The 17,373-nt window shown below is 40.4% G+C and overlaps 1 protein-coding gene across 2 annotated transcripts in view; it reads left to right on the top strand.

The window, feature by feature from the left end:
- The window catches only part of SMPD3 (sphingomyelin phosphodiesterase 3), a 277,909-nt gene that overhangs the window by 183,352 nt on the left and 77,184 nt on the right, over positions 1-17,373 (top strand). For both annotated transcript variants that reach the window (XM_043983989.1, XM_043983987.1), the window contains exon 3: positions 9,842-9,910. The gene's annotated coding sequence lies outside the window, so the exon portion shown is untranslated. The remainder of the gene's footprint in view (positions 1-9,841; positions 9,911-17,373) is intronic.

Raw genomic sequence — 17,373 nt, 5'->3', positions numbered from 1 at the left:
TCTTATTCTCCAGCTTTATCAGGTTGAAAGTGCAGGGCCAAGCAAAACACAGACAAACAAAGTGTGAAATTAGAAAGATAAGCCCTAACCCTCATCTTTATGATTCTCATTTGCAAATTGCACAAATGAAAAAAAAAAGCACATTGGGCAAATTAACAACTTAAGCTACTGGTTATGCTCTCTGTCACTACTTGGGAGCCTCCCCTGAAACAACAGGTTTAGGATACAGTCTCTGGGCCTGCCCTGAGTAAAGAGTGACCCATCACCTAGAACAGTGACCAGTGATTAACACTGTGATTGGCACACAGTAAACAATTACTTAATGCTTATTGACTGACTGACTCACTGCCTCCAAGAGTGGTTTCTAGGATTTGACTTGACAGAATTTTCCTTGGATTTTATTATATTAACTTAAAAGTTATAGAGGAACTGCACTTCTAAAATCACATCCCAGAACACTGTTAACTCTCTCAATGTTAATCAGTGTGAAGATACAATGGAATTTGCTTTATTTAGTTGCTTTAATCAAACATTTATAAGTGCCTATTATTTGCTTGGCACCATGCAAGGTGCTCAGGATACAAAGTAAAAAAACAAGGAGCTTATGGTTTTTCATTTTTTAACATAACAAACCTTACAACTTTCTACATCTTTAAGCTTTTAATAAGCAAAATGTTTTCCTTGGGGTCATAATCATTTGTTGTAAATAATTTGGCATTGAGTTTGAAAGATTTTTACACATCAAGAAACTATATTTTTACCACATTGGATATGAAATATCTTTGGTAGTCCATTTTTCCAAATCTAACTTTGATGATAACCTGCAGGATTATATATACACAATTATAATCCACAGTCTTTTTTGAAACTACCCAAATAATAATGACAGTCATAAGAGTACTGATAATATTTTCTCATATAAGAAGTAAACACTTTGTCCTTGTTGTGTCCCTTATAATTGGTCTTTGATGTTTACCTTATATTTTTCCTGCATGTTACATATGCTGAATTTTCCCTTAAGTTCTGGTGTTTTGGTCACAGAAATCTAAAAGTCTTTGAAATTCATTAAATGTCCATTTTTTTTATTCAGGATTTTACTTAACTTTGCTGACTAAGGTACTCTTGGTTGTAACCCCAGGTCTTTTGCTCTATGGAATATAGTATTCCACAACTTAGGATCATTTGGTGTAATAGCTGCTAGGTCTTATGTAATCCTTATTGTAGCTCCGTGATATTTCAATTGTTTTCTTTTCTTTTTTCTTCCAATATTTTCTCCTTAACCTGGGAGTTTTGAAACTTGGCTATGACATTCCTGTGGGTTTTTCTCCTGGAATCTGGTGATCAGTGGATTTTTTTTCTATTTCCGTTTTACCTTCTTGTTCCAGAACTTCAGGGAGATTTTCCTTAATAATTTCTGGTAATACTGTATCAAGATTTTTTTTCATCATAATTTTTGGGTAGTCCAACTATTCTTATATTATTTCTCCTCTATCTGTTTTCCAGATCAGTTGTTTTTCTGGTGAGATGTTTCACTTTCTCTTCTATTTTTTTTTCATTCTTTTGGTTTTGTTTTGTGATTTCTTGGTGTCTAGGAATGTCATTAGCTTCCTCTTGCCAAATTCTGGTTTTCAAAGAATTATTTTGTTCCTTAAGTTTGGGGTTCTCTATTTCAAGTTGGTTGACTTTCTTTTCATGATTTTCTTGGATTGCTCTTATTCTGAGAAAATAGCAGAGTAGATTAGAGAACTTTCAGCTCTCCAAATTTCTTCCAGAAAAAAAAGAATGTCTTGCCTCAGAGCAGGGTAATGGAATGTTGTTGTGTGAGGGTAGGGTAGTGCTATGGAACTATGGAGTTCATAAAGTGAAAGGCCTTAAATGCCAAATCAGAGAAGTTTGTATTAGATCCTAGAGTTAAGAGGAAGCCACTGACTATGAGATGGCTAAAAAGAGAGTTGTGAAGACAGGATCAATAAGACTTGGTAACTGATTGGCAACTTAATGAGAATGAGAAGTCAAAAAGATGATGCCAAGTTTGCAGTCCTGGGTGACCAGAAGGATAGTGATGCTTTCAATAGAAATTATCGTTCATCCTTTTTTCTCAAAAGGGACCAATGACATAAGGGTGATGTCTTGACTTGCTCATGAATTAGATCTAAGTAAGGCAGGGATGCACAAAATCATCGGCCTCAGTCTCTCCTCCATAGTTGTCGGAATACAGTGACAGGACAAAAATCAAGATAACTGGCAATGGCCCAGGATCCCTCGATAGAAATAGGGAAATCCAGAAGAGGGGTGGGATTAGGGAGAAATATAATGAGTTGTTTTAGGCACTTTGTTTTCTTCTTCAGAATTTACCACATACTAATAATGTACATTATATTTATCAGAATGTCTATCTTATCATCCATAGTAGACTATAAACTTTTTGAGGGCAGGGGTCATGCCTTATTTATTTTTGTATCCCTCTTAGTACATAATACATGCATTACAAAACACATAGTAGGCAATTAATTAATGTGTTTAAATGATTGTGTGTCAATGGATGGCAATAAAAGCAATTTCTGATGGAATTATGGTCAGCTGATCATTTTATCGTTGTTTTCCTCTCTCCTCCCTCCCTTCATTTCATTTTTCTCCTCCCTCTTTACTCTTCACACCTATCACTGCCACCTGTAAGCTTTGCTTAGCCCCAGTTGTAGCATTTTTGCTAAAGAGGTGGCTGTTCCCAAGAAGACAGTCTAGGGACTGGCTGTATTAGCACATGGATCCAATTGAAAAGGCTTTACAACCTCTGGTAACTCATAGCAACAAGAAATATCAATGCTATAAAAGTGCAAGAGAGCTTGGAAGAGCATTATGGGAAAGAAGTACATTACTGCTTCTACACTTTTTTGTCTCTGGGGCTCCTGTGGCATTTTGCATCCTAAAGACCCTGTGCAAATTGTGGAAGGATTAAGATTGTGCTGAAGGGAAACTTAGTTCAGAATGAAGTAAGCCAATTTCATAACAAATACTTATATCTGCCCTTGTTATCTCCCCCTCACCCATAAGAGGAGTAGGGATTGTTTTATTTATTATATTTGTATCATCCTTAACACAGAGCCTGCACATAATAGAGGCTTAATGAATTTCTGTTGATGGATGGATGGATGGATGGATGGGTATGCAACAACATAGCTTAGCAGTTGAGATAGGAAAATATAGAGCAGCTCTTAACCTGGGTTCTCTGAACTATTTTTTTTAACATTTGGATAATTATTTCAATATAACTAGCTTCCTTTGTAATCCTATGCTTTATTTTATGCATTTAACAATATTATTCCGAGAAAAGATCAATAGGCTTCACCAGACTGCCAAAGGGGTCCATAACAGAGAGGTGAGAACCCCCTTCTCTAGAAGAAATTGGGTGGGAAGGGTTAGGGTCACAGCACAGGGAGCAATTGACCGAATCAGAATTCACCTAGGAGCCTGACTTGGCAGTCAGGTGAGAGGCAGCATGGAGCAGAGGAAACACATTGAATTGGAATTCAGAGGCCCCTTTGCTCTCTTCCACCTTGGGAAGGTCATTTATTCTTTCTGAGCCTCAGTTTCCTCAGCCGAAAAATGAAAGGGTTATATTAAATTATTATCTCGAAGGTTCCTTTTCAGCTCTAAATCCTGTGATAAGCACCTGGGTATCCCATGTTTTGGCTTTCATCATATTTTCCTTATTTCAAATGGAAAATCAAAATGAGAGTAGATTATGCATGACTTTCTTTGTGTGGCAGAAAGCCAGGCTGGGGCATTGTACTGTTTGGGAAAGAATTGGGTTTTCTAAGCAAAGGGCTTCAGCACGTTTTGGCTTTGGTTTTTTTTTTTTTTGAGAAATTTTACAATTTACTTTTTCCCCCACAGCAGCCATCTGTTTCTGAAAGCAATAATATGTAACTAGCTGGCATGTCAGTTGATTAGAAACCGCTGCCAATTTAGATAGGATTGATGGATTGCCGATGCGTGGTGCTGTTCAGAAGTGCACCTCTCAGCCATTGCAAATTACAAGGGATGTCTCATTTTAGAGCATAAATTCCCTTAACCACCTACACACTCATTTGCACACAGACTCTTCTGTTAGTACAGAGACCATAAATGCAAGGTACCATGTGCCGCTTTCTTCTCTTGGAGTAAGGCTGTCCAGAATGCATTTGACTTTTTATTTTATTCTTTTGTTCAAGAAATGAAAAAAACAGCCATTCGATTATTCCCAGTTAGATTAACCTTTCAGCTAATTCTTTTTTTAAAAAAAAATGGGGGGAGAGAGATTTAATTGCCTATTTTGATGTCTCCTTTCATGTAACTTCAGAAGAAAAAGAATGTGTGGCCCATCCTGAGCAGAATGTTCTTTTTTCTGAAAAATTGCTTTCCTCCCTCCTGAGCTCAGAATCCAAGAGACTGACCCCCTATAGCTTCTAAAGTTGCTCTGAAACCTCTTTGAGCAGGGCACCTTGTGGGCTGGGGAAGGGAAGAAGGAATAAAATGGAAAAAAAAAAGAAATGTAGCTATAGATTTTCCATTTTCTCATCTGGCCTCCTCTGTCTCAGATGTTTTTACAGTTTTGTTTTTCTAAAGGGCTAGGGTGAAAGGAAGATAGCATTCTTCAGTTTCTCCGGAGAGCTCTCTCCCACTAACTAGACCATTAGCACCAACTGACATGAAAACAAACCATGGGGCTATAAATCCGCAGATTAAAGAAAGACTGCCATGCCTCCACATCACTTAATCTTTAGAAATCATCTCCCAAGGGGCAAGGGCAGAATTGGGTAGATGTGTCTAGACCAGAAGCAACTTGTTAAACTCGAAGCTCTTTGAGAACCACAGCCATGAAGTTATCTCAACTTTGTATCATCTCTACAGTAGACAATTAAAGTAGGTTTATTATTGTTGTCCTCTGTCAACCAAACCACAGAAAGCTGTGGGCATATCGTAAGGGTTCATCACGTGAGTCGAGTTCATTCAAAACCATTAAAATGCCTACTGTGTGCCAGATCCCCTGCTAGGCACTGAGAGATACAAAGAAAAAATAAGACAAAATTCGTGTCTTCAGGGTGAATGAATAGGGGAGAAAAGGCAGCTCCACAAATACCATGAACACACAAATTAAAGTGTAGTAAGTGCCTAAGAGAGAGAGAGCCACATAATGAGATATCATTTTCAAGTAGAGGGAATAGAGAAGACTTCACCAATAAGATGGATCCCTAGCAGAGCCTTGGGAGAAGTAAAAGCTTTCAAAAGGGGAAGAGAATGATAAGACATTACCAAACTTTTGATAGGAAATATCAAGAAACTTGATAGACTCAAGTTACAGAACAATATACATTTTCACAGATGGCTATTGTAAAGATTTGGTTTGCTTGACTGTTCCTTATGAAGGGGAAGAGGGGGAGGGGGGCAGGGTTAGAAGGAGAAGAGAGGAATTGGCAACAATAATGCAAGAGAGAGAGAGAGAGAGAGAGAGAGAGAGAGAGAGAGAGAGAGAGAGAGAGATTTACTGCTTCTTTTTTTTTAAAATGCACAGAAGAGAACAGAAGGAAGCACAGACAAGTATGACAGTTTTGAAAGTACCGCGTTAAATTTAAATAAATTTTTAAAAGCAAGATGTACATAACAGAGATTCATAATCTTCTTTTATTTTCTGCTTTGTATCCAGAAATATGCATTTGGGGCATAGAGTGTTAAGCTCAGAATTAAAATTTTTAATCTTAAAAAATTAAAAGGAATCTGGCATGGAGCTGTGAACACTATCATGATGGAAGAGGGAATTGGGAAAAGGGAGAGCAGATGAGGGAACAGCAAGTAGTTCAGCAAGGGAAAGGGACCAGTGTTCACTGAGAGGACAGGCTGATTCCATTCAATTCAGTTAGCATTGTGCTCGATACTAAAGATAGACAGCTAAGTGACACAATGGATAGAGCGCTGGAGTCAGAAAGACTCATCTCCCTGAATTCAAGTCTGGCCTCAGACACTTACTAGCTGTGTGACCCTGCCCAAGTCATTTAACCCTGTTTGTCTCAGTTTTCTCCTATGTAAAATGAGCTGGAGAAATAAATGGCAAGCCACCCCAGTATCTTTGCCAAGAAAACCTCAAACAGGGTCACTAACTTTCCTAATCCTTTTTAGCATATTCCCTTAGCTTTAGTAGACATAAAGTATTCTCTCCAAATTGAAAATAAGGTAGGAAGTGAATGAGATGGCCTCACACTAATTCTTTAAAATGGGCTGCCACAGACTATTCAGGGGACCTGCCCGGTAGCCCCAGAAATCAGACTGGGAGAAAAGGGAAAGAGATGTGTTACACATTAGGCTCCTCATCATTGGTGCTTTGAACAAAAGAAAAGTCCTCCTCTGAACATCTTTGCAAGAAGGCAAGCTGAGGAAGCAATTTGTCTAGCTTCTTATTTGTATCAGGTGACCCAAACAGTTGTGCTTGAGATGCATTTTGGTGGTGGTGTTTTTTAATGATCAATTTATCTTTCAAATCTGCTGGCTCGTCTGACTTGTTGTGTGGAAGATGGAGGGGTTAGGTCAAGTTAACTGGGCCATATTTTCTCTACAATCTTAGAAAAGCCTCAAGAGAGACAGAATTTGAAAAGTTGCAAAGATTGCGTGTACCAGCTGGTGCTGCCCACTGATGAGTCCTGGCAGCTGCCATGAGGTCTCTGCATCCTCAAAGTAATAGCAAACGTGCCAGGCTGTGTCAGGGGTCAGGAAGGACATATGGCAGCACCTGCAGGAGCTCTTGGTGCAATGGTAGCAAGCAGAGGCCCTCTATCGCTGGCATAGGATCACCAGATTTAGAGCCAGAAGGAATGCTGGAGGTCATCTAGGCCAGGGATTTCTTAAGCTTTTCCCACTCAAGACCCCTTTTAGGCCCAAGAAATTTTTACACAGCTCCCAGTATCTAAGTCTGTAAAACAGGTATCCATAACCTCTTACAGTTGCCAAATTATTCACAACCCCCACATTCGATTTTACGTGACTCCCTGTGGGGTCGAAACCCACAGTTTAAAAAGCTAGGATCTAAGGGGCAGCTAGGTGGTATAGTAGATAAAGCACCAACCCTCGATTCAGAAGGACCTGAGTTCAAATGCAGCTTCAGACACTTGACACTTACTACCTGTGTGACCCTGGGCAAGTCACTTAACCCTCATTGCCCCACCAGAAAAAAAAGCTAAGATCTAGTCCAATCCCCTCATTTTTCAAATTAGGAAACCTAGGCCCCTAAAAAAGTTAAGTGATTTGCCCAAGGTCACACAAATAGTAAGCGGAAGGACCAAGCTGCTTAATTTTATCCTTAACTGTTAGCTTTTTGGAGAGGTAAGGTAAAGAAATGAGAACATACAATTTGTTTAGCAAGTCACTGAGTCTTTCTTCATGAGGGCCAGCTAGATTCTAGTTCATTTTACAGAGCTAAAACTAGGACAGGACCACTGGCACTTTGTCCCAGGGTAGCTACATTGGGAGGAGGTTGTATTCCTCCTCTTTGAAATGCACAGGGGACCGCCATGAGAAAAAAGCACTCTGAGGTGAGAACTACCAACCAATGGCTTGTCATGCCCCTGTCCAAGTGCTGTCTGTCCCCACCACTAAACCAACAAGATGCCACAGAACTGGGGCAAACTTCTTGCTCATCTCCCAGGAATCCATTCCACATGGGACTCTGAAGATCATAGCAATGGCTACATTTCCTGGCCTCAATCTCTGTCTACCCCTCTCCTCTCCTGTTCAACTAAATTTGCTCTGAGTGACAGATTTCCTTGTCAAGCCTCTACTAATTTATTCTGCAGTATAGAAAGTACCAGTCATAAACTCCTGATCACAGAAGGGATCTCCTAATCATATAATTTGGAGTTAGAAGGGGACTTTAAAGATAAACTACTTCAATATCCTCATTTTGTTATTGAGGAAATAGTCTTTGAGATGGGAAATGATGTTCCCAAAATTACAGAGATAATAAGAATCAGAGTCAGAATTCAAACCCAGATCATCTGAGTCCAAATCCAGATGTTTGGTCACTATACTATGTTACCCCCTCTTAAATCTAGCACTTTCTTTCTTTTAATCATTCCCTATTTATGCCATATATACTTTGTTTTGTATGTGGTTGTTTATATATTGTCTCCTTCATTAGACCATTGTTGCCTTTACATTCAACCTCAGTCAAATCCTTACTAGTGTACTCCACTTGGGGCTTCCCCAGGTGGTTTCTCTGGCTTCCTTCAGGTCCCAGGTAAAATTCCACCTCCCACAGGAAGCTTTTCCCAATTCATTTTAATTCTAATGCCTTCCCTCTGTTGAGTGGCTCCAGTTTACCCTATATATAGCTTGGTTTGTATATAGTCATTTACATGTTGTCTTCCTCATTAGACTGCGAAGTCCTTGAGAGCAGGGGCTGGCTGTCTTTTACCTTTCTTGTATTCCCAGAGCTTAGCACAGTGCCTAATGCATTGTGTAAAATGTTTATTGACTGAGTTTGGAGCTTTCAGAAGAGTCATAGATGAATTCAACAAACACATAAGCCTCTATTCTGTGTTTCACTATTGATGAAAAAGTCAGAAAGTTAGCCCTAGGCAGAAAGGTAAAGAACTTAGTATCATTTCACCTAAAGAAGAGATTAGAGGGCAGCTAGATGGCGCAGTGGATAGTGTACCAGCCCTGGAGTCAGGAGTACCTGAGTTCAAATCCAGCCTCAGACACTTAACACTTACTAGCTGTGAGACCCTGGGCAAGTCACTTAACCCCAATTGCCTCACTAAAAAAAAAAAAAAGAGAGAGAGATTATAAAGCAAATGAACAATGAGACATTGATGTTTCCCTTTTTCTGATATTTAAAATCGAGCTCAAGGAAATATCAGCAATCAGATTTATAAAAGAAAAGGTGAAGGGATACTCTATATCAAATCCCAGGGAAAACACACATTCACTAGCCAAAAAGGAAGCAGTGTGATACAATAGAGCAACAGGCTTAGAGTCAGAAGACCTGGCTTTGAGTTGGCACTGGCTCTCCTAATTATTAAGCTGTGTCACTATGGCCTTATTTAACTTCTTTGGTCCTCAGTTTCTTCATCTGTAGATTGGAGGTAATATTTTTTTGAGGTGCAATGAGGGTTAAGTGACTTGCCGAGGGTCACACAGCTAGTGTCAAGTGTCTGAGGTCGGATTTGAACTCAGGTCTTCCTGAATCCAGGGCCAGTGCTTTACGCACTGCGCCACCTCGCTGCCCCAATTGGAGATAATATTACACACAAACTACCTCAACTGCAGGTTCCCTGAAAGATCATATTAAGCAAAAAGGGTCCTTAGAGAGTGTGCTTTTTAATAATTTAGCTAAAATGATCTAGTCCAATTCCTTCATTGTAAAGATAAGGAAACTGAGGCCCAGAGAAGTTGTGACTTACCCAAGGTCACACAGGTAACATCAAAGGCATTTAGGTGGTGCCTAAATTCAGAAAAATGCATCTTCCTGAGTTCAAATCTGGCCTCAGGTGCTTACTAGCATCTGAGTAAGTCGCTTAACTCTATTTGCCTTAGTTTCCTCATTTATAAAATGAGCTGGAGAAGGAAATGGCAAACCATTCCAGTAATCTTAACCAAGAAAGCCCCAGATGAAGTCATAAAGAGTTGGACACGACTGAAGTGACTGGGCCTCTGACATCAAAGCCAGTATTTTTTCTACCAAATCACATTACCTTTATAACCAGGGGAGTTTGCAAGGAAAATGTTTTGCAAACTGTCAGGTCCTATATAAATGCAAGAACTACTTTCCTACGTGAATAAGCACATTCCACCTGTGTTTTGTATCTTGCAGGATTCGTGTGGAGCAGCACTGAGTGGAGCCTCACTCCTTTCAAAGAAGATTGCTACATGACAATTTTCGGTATGTTACAAAAGGTTTGCTTTCTCCTTGTTGAGATATTGTAATGCTTGACAATTAGTGAAAGAGAATGCAGCAGAGTATGAGGACGAGTAAATGGCGGGGGGGGGGGGGGGGGGGGGGGTGGAATCTGAGTTCACTACAGGAAGCAGGTAGAAAAGAATTTCCTCTCAGTGTGCCCATCACTTCAATAGAAGGAACAATCTGTCTGGTCTTTGTCTTTGGCCCCAAAAAGGCATTCTTTGTAGGAAATGTCACAATAATACCCACATGCTTCAAATAATAATAGCTAGCAGTTGAATACTGACACTTTAAGGTTTGCTAAGCACTTTATAAATATTATCTTTTTTTTATTCTCACATCAACCCTGTGAGGTCAGTGCTATTATTATCCCCAGATAAGGAAACTGAGGTACAGAGAGATTAAGTGATATGCCCAGATAATAAATGTCTGAAGTAGAATTTGAACTCAGTACTTCCTGACTCTCAAGTTCAATGCTCCACATAGCTTACTTTTGGGGCCAGGTAATGGGAGGGAATTTAATTCTATTATATTTGGACTATTGTCACCTAGTGTGGATCTAGCCTAAGGGAGAATGGATGTCAGGAATAGAATTTACTCATTTTTCCTCAGGGTAGGATGTTCTCAGAATCTACCTGTTACTGCTCTTCAAGGGGACTATCGTAGCTGCAAATTGAGGAGGATAATCTCTCATCAGTGAAATGATTCCAACTTTAGTGATTGTCCCTATCCTTAAATAAAGGTAATCTTTCTCTTGGGGACCATATCAGCTCAGATGAATTTAATTATCACCTCGATGCAGGTGACTGACTCCCAGACAGATATATCTAGCTCTAGTCTCTCTCCTGAGCTCAACCAATAAACAAGCTTATTGGACATTTTTGAATGGACATTCCATTGGCATTTGAAACTCAACATGTCCAGAACAGACCCCATTATCTTCCTACTCTTTGCTATTTCTTTCAAGAAGTCACCTAGGTTTGCTAGCTCAAAGTCAACCCAGACTTTTTTGTCTCCCTCACCCCTCAAATGCAATTACCGAATCTTATCACCTCTTGCATCTTTTCATCTATTCCCTTCTCTCCACTCACATAAGGAGTTTAGTTCAGGCCCACCGTCTCTATTTATGGTTACTATTCTGAGTGTGTGTTGTGTCCCCTGCCCTCAAACAAAATGTAAGATCCTTGAGGACAGCTGCACTCCTTCTTTGGTTTTGTATCCTCAGCAACCAAGAGAGTGCTTAGAACAGAGTAGGTGCTTGATAAATGCTTGATGACTAAATGAATGAATCCTCAAAGCAGATTGGAGACAGAATGGTGTCATGGAAAGAATCTGATCCTTGGGTCTAGAAAGCCTGGGCTCTTACCTCTGCTTCTTAGCTGTCACCTTCCCACAGTGAAACGAGTGTGATTCCAGGAGTCAAAAGTTCCTGATTCCAGCACAAACTTTCTGTGACCATAGGAAAGTCTCTGCCTGTCTCTGGGGCCTCTGTTGTTCCTTTTGTGTCTCTTTGAATATTCAACTATTCTTCTAAGTCTGTAGTTAACTATTTGCACTTTGTCTTCTTCCCCATTAGACCACAAGTTCCTTCAAAGCAAAGGACTATCTTTGCCTTTCTTCATGCCCCAGATCTTAGCATAGTGCCTGGCAAATAGTAGGCACTTAATAAATGCTTGCTAACTTGAGGTGGTTTTTTTGTTGTTGTTGTCATTGGGGGGTTTTTTGTGTTTGTTTTTTTTGTTTGTTTGTTTTGCAGGGCAATGAGGGTTAAGTGACTTGCCCAGGGTCACACAGCTAGTAAGTGTCAAGTGTCTGAGGTCAGATTTGAACTCAGGTCCTTCTGAATCCAGGGCCGGTGCTTTATCCACTGCACCACCTACCTGCCCCCAATGCTTGTTGACTTAGAAAAAAACATCACCTTAAGCAAATCACTTCTCTTTGCCTCAGTTTTTTTACTTGTGAAATGGAGTCATAATGCTGCACTATTTGCCTTAGGTGAGAGAGGGTGCAAATGAAATGAGTTACTGAATATCTGGTGCTATAGAAATGTCAGCCACTGTTATTCTGAACTGCTTTGTTCTCCAGGAAATTCTAGTGACCACCACCACCCCCAACCTCATTTTCTTGGTCATTAACAAAGTGTAGTGGGGGGTGGGTAGATTTGATTGATCAGATGGATCGTGAGGCATCCCAAAAAATTACAAGACTCAGTGACTCAGTTTCTCAAGTTTTATTGAAATACTGTGATGACCACAGGGAGAATCAGCCAAAGGAAACAGGTTATATTTATAGAGAGAAAAACTAAGTTATCTCCTCATTACCCTAATCTCCTCCTTGTGGGAGGTTCATGGGAGGTCTTAGCCTAATTTGGACTTCCTGGGGTCCTAAGATAACCCACGAGGCGGGTACCTTTTTCCTTGATGTGTTTTTGGGGTTTACACATCATAAGGTGAACCTAAGGACATATTTGGCCCTTTCTGCGCATGTTCCTAAAAACATGCTTAAACTTATCAGACCCAGAGGGTCTCTGTGTTTTTGATATCTCTTTACTTAAGATCTAGTTTCTAGGGGTCCTGTCCTCTAGGAATATCAATGGCTATTAATGGTTAATGGTCCCTAGTTAATGTCTAAGCTTCTTTTGATAGTATTGGTTGATAGGGGCAAATCCTCTTGGTTACTGTAAGAACACAAACCTCAGTTTCTCTGTTAACCCTTTTAGCTACTATTGATAAAGACTCAAACCTCAGTTTCTCTGTTAACCCTTTTAGCTACTATTGATAAAGACTCAAACCTCAGTTTCTCTGTTAACCCCTTTTTGCCTTCTCCATCAAAAGGATGAACAAGGTGGTTGGGAGGAAGTGCTTTGTGAATCTTAAAGTGACAAGTGATGAATCCAGAACAGCTCTCATTATCATCCTGAATTCCCCCATCAACTGTCAGACTTTAATATCTCCTAAAGGGATCTTCTTATCAACATTCTCCTGCTATGTAGCATCATACTAATTTCCATATCCAGTAGCTTTGGATCATTTGGAAAACAAACTTAGCCTGTGTCTTCATGGAACAGACATTCTAAAATGCACAATGTGACAGTGTGTTGTTCTCTTGCTGAGCCATAAATCCATTTCTGATTGGAATGATAATAGTGGTGGTACTGATAATAGCTAGTGTTTGAGGTTTGCAAAATATTTTACAAATGTTGTCTTATTTTTATCCTTAAAAATACCCCAGGGGGCGGCTAGGTGGTGCAGTGGATAAAGCACTGGCCCTGGATTCAGGAGTACCTGAGTTAAAATCCGGCCTCAGACACTTGACACTTACTAGCTGTGTGACCCTGGGCAAGTCACTTAACCCCCATTGCCCCGCAAAAATAAATAAATAAATAAATAAATAGCCCAGGCAGGTAGATGCTAGCTGTATCCCCATTTACAATGAGAAAACTGAGGCAGACAAAGGTTAAGTGACTTGTCCAGGGTCACACAGCCAGTATATGTCAAAGATGGAATTTGAACTTAGGTCCTTCTGACTTCAAGTCTGGCTCTATCCACTACACCATACTGCCTCTTATAAGATACAGAGAAGCAGCATAATTTAATGAAAGAGCACTGGATTTGGAGCCAAAAGGCCAGAGTTCAAATCCTGGCTCTGCTACTTACTATATGGCAGGCAGGCAACAAGCATGTATTGAGTGCTTACTATGTCCCCTAAGCACTGGAGATACAAATGAAAGCAAGGGGGCAGCTAGGTGGAGCAGTGGATAAAGCACCAACCCTGAATTCAGGAGGACCTGAGTTTAAATGTGGCCTCAGACACTTGACACCCTGGGCAAGTCACTTAACCTTCATTGCCCCACCAAAAAACAAACAAACAAAATAAAACAAATGAAAGCAAAAAGAAAGTTAGTTCCTGCCTTCAAGGAACTTCCATTATGAATGGGGAAGACAACACATAAAAGGAGTTGGAATAGGTGGGAAAAGGGAAGAAGTTATATGCACTTGGGAGTATGTTGGTAACATCTGGAAGAATCAGAAGCACTTCCAGAAGGGAAACATTTGACCTTGGCCAGGTCACTGACTGTCCATGGTTTCTTCATCAGTTAAGGGAATGACTTAAACCAGACGACCTTCAAGGTCCCTTCCAGCTCTAAATCCCATGTTACTAAGTAGACACCAAAGCTCAAAGTCTAGAGGTCTTCAAGATAATCTAGGTCTATTTTCTCATTTTACAAAGGGGGAAACCATGGCCCAAGAGGTTAAGTGAATTACCAAAGGCCAAACATCTTGTAAGTGACAGACGTAATACTAGAATCTAGGTCATCCCTAGATTCTAAGTCTGCTGCTACATTGCCTGTAGGAATTGTTTTCCTCTTAAAACAATTTCCCTTTTGCAAGCCATGGAAGAACCAGAGAGCTAATGAATCCTAACTCTCAGAGGATTTTCTACCCTTGGCCCTGGGCAAGTCACTTCCCTGTTTTTGCCTCATTTGTAGGGCTTTCAGTTATAAAAAGAGGTGGTGAATACAGGCTCCTCCTATTTGTAGAATATATTCCAGCCTTCCTGTAGAATGCTTGAGGGGAAGAAGGAAAAGACAGGTAACAACCCTGTCTTAGACACATCTGTCTCTCCAGATTGGAAGTTGAGAATGACTTGTCCAAGCCTACAATGTCGATATCCATTGAAGGAAGAAAGACTAACTGGAGTCAATTTTGAAAGAGCAAGTTGTGCCTCCCTAACCTCTCTGTTCCTTCTACCCTAAGACTTTCTCCTAATTGTTCTGAGCCTCACCAAACTATTTCTGCTGAAGAGATTTAGAGTGGGTGGTACTCAAGCTCAACTTCTTGCACATTTCTGCAATATCAGAACAGAAGATTTAGGATTGGGATAAATTATTAGCATAATTTAACTTCCTGCCACCTCCCAGGGGAGTCATAGTAGTGACAAGGAGGGGAAACATAAGGAAATTGAGGACAGTAGCAGATAATGATGGATTCAAAGGCTGAGAAGTTTCCTAGAGAAGCTGATTCCTCTCCTAATAAGGAAGAATAGAGATACAGAGCTGCCAGAGATGGAAATAGGGATCAGTAAAGCAAAGAAAATGGATAAATTGACAACTAGGAGATGAGAAAAAGGAAAGCAGGTGGAAAGTGGGATAGAGATGGAAAGTGGGGGCAGCTAGGTGGCACAGTGAATAGAGCACCGGCCCTGGAGTCAGGAGGACCTGAGTTCAAATTCGGCCTCCGACACTTGTGTGACCCTGGGCAAGTCACTTAACCCCAATAGCCTCACCAAAAAAATTTTTTAATGGAAAAAAAGAGATGGAAAGTGGCCAAGCCTAATAAGACAAATCCTAACTTCCTTAGTATGCAGGACATAGATATGGAACCCGGTTTACTTCACATAATCTATGCCAGGTTTATGATGATTGGGATGTCCTGCTCTCTCATCCAGGGATGAAGCTAATAGGAGTTCTGGTAATAGCACTCTTCCATGATCATTGGTTCACACCTGTGCAGCCTACAGAATGACTGCTCAAGATAAATAGAGCACACATTACATTGTGAGTCAGGCTGTCTAGGTCCAACTCTACCATTTATTCAGTCAGTAAACATTTATTAAGTGCCTACTCTTTGCTAGCCATGGGACCTTGGGCAAATCATTTACTCTGTTTGGGCCTCGGTTTCATCATTTGTAAAAATGAGGCAGCTGAACCATACCATCGTTAAGGTCCTATTTCTTTTGTCAGAGAATCCGTGAAGTCCCATGCTGATGATTCCAGCACATGATGTTTGGAAACAGTAGGTCTCTTTTCAAAAAGCCTTGGCTTTGACTCTGGAGTAGTGGGTTACCTTTCTGTGTTGACCCTGAGGATTCTGTCTTTGGGTCTACTGGAAAAACCTGTGCTCATTCCCTAACTACCACCCAAGGCAAAAGGTCAGTCCTTGAAGGGAACCCATTTAGATACTGCCCTTCTGGAGTAAGGCTGTGGGGAATAGACTCAGTCTTCAGACAAGCTTGTGTTAGAAGACAATGGTGCTGTCCCTGGTGCTGATCCAGAGTGCCACATGCCAAGAGGAAAAAAGCCTTGAAATTAAAATTAGAACAGCTGCCTTCTTTCTCTAGCTCCCATGCTGATGCTCTAGAAACAGACCTTTGGAAGGTCACATTTTGCCAATAAATTGTATGCTTTCTCCACTGGGCTAGTGTTACAAATGGTGGTATTAAAACTTCCCAAACTCTCTAGACCAGGGGGTGTTAACTTAGGGTCCACAAAATAGAATTTAGGGGATCTGTGAATTTGGATAGGAAAAAATTTACATATTTATTTCAATGTAATTGATTTCCTTTATAATCCTATGTCTTTTAATCTCTGCATTTAGTAACATAATTCTAAGAAAGGGTCCATAGGCTTTCCATTACCTAAAATATCTATGATACAAAAAAAAAGCTAAGAATCCTTGGTCTAGATGATGGGAGAAGTAATAATAATAATAACTACCCTTTTATATATTGCTTGAAGGTTTAAAAAACACTTTGTACATATTTTCTCCTTTGATCCCCACAATGGCCCTGTGAGGTGGGTGTTTTTAGTATCTCCATTTTGCAAATGAGGAAACCAAAGATCCAAGAGCTTACGTGACTTTTGGAGAGATAAGCTCTTAAGTTCCTGTGGCACAAAACCAAGTCTTCCTGACATCTAAATATTCATTCAGAAAACAAACAACTTTCACAGCATTGTAAATTAGTACAAACCCCCAAAAGGATTATTGTCCTGGACATAGGGGGGCAGCTAAGGGGAATCTGTGAGCAGCTGATCTTTGGCTACAGGAACTGCAGGAGTAGAAGGAGCATCTCTTCTCAAAATGGTAGAGAAGCATCAAAGCAGTCATGTGGGCATGTGTTCGAAGTGTCAGCCAGTAGTTTTAATCCCAGCAAAGTACTGTGTGGGAGTCATAGAGATGTCAGCCATGTGCAAGAGCAGCCTTGAAAATTATTTTCAAAACTCAGAATTAATACTGGCTCTACCTACATTTCCTAATGTCATCTCTTTACCTCCTGCCTATCCCTTTACATATCTAATCCCAGCACCTCTCCCCACTGTCCCCACCATGACTTGACTACCAGAATGCAAGTACCTGCCTAAACCAAATAATGAAAGTTTCCCACAAACAGTATGTCAGCACCAGGATTATGGATAACAGTAGATCTCAGAGTGCAGATCAGGCAGTAGACTTGAGTCTAGGAGCAGGAGACAGTTCTGAAGATAAAGGTAGATGAGTTCAGTTTTCAAAAAGGTCAGAGTGAAGCTATGGGTCAGAAGCCCAGTGACTTGCCCATACTGACAAGTAGTATCAGAACCAGTTTTTGAAACCATATCTCCCAACTCTAATCCCATCATTCTTCCCATGATGTCATGCTGCTGGGTATAACAACATTGTCAACAATGT

The sequence above is a fragment of the Dromiciops gliroides genome, chromosome 2 (genome assembly GCF_019393635.1).
Source record: "Dromiciops gliroides isolate mDroGli1 chromosome 2, mDroGli1.pri, whole genome shotgun sequence".
Lineage (NCBI taxonomy): Eukaryota > Metazoa > Chordata > Mammalia > Microbiotheria > Microbiotheriidae > Dromiciops > Dromiciops gliroides.
This window is presented reverse-complemented; position numbering and strand designations above follow the sequence as displayed.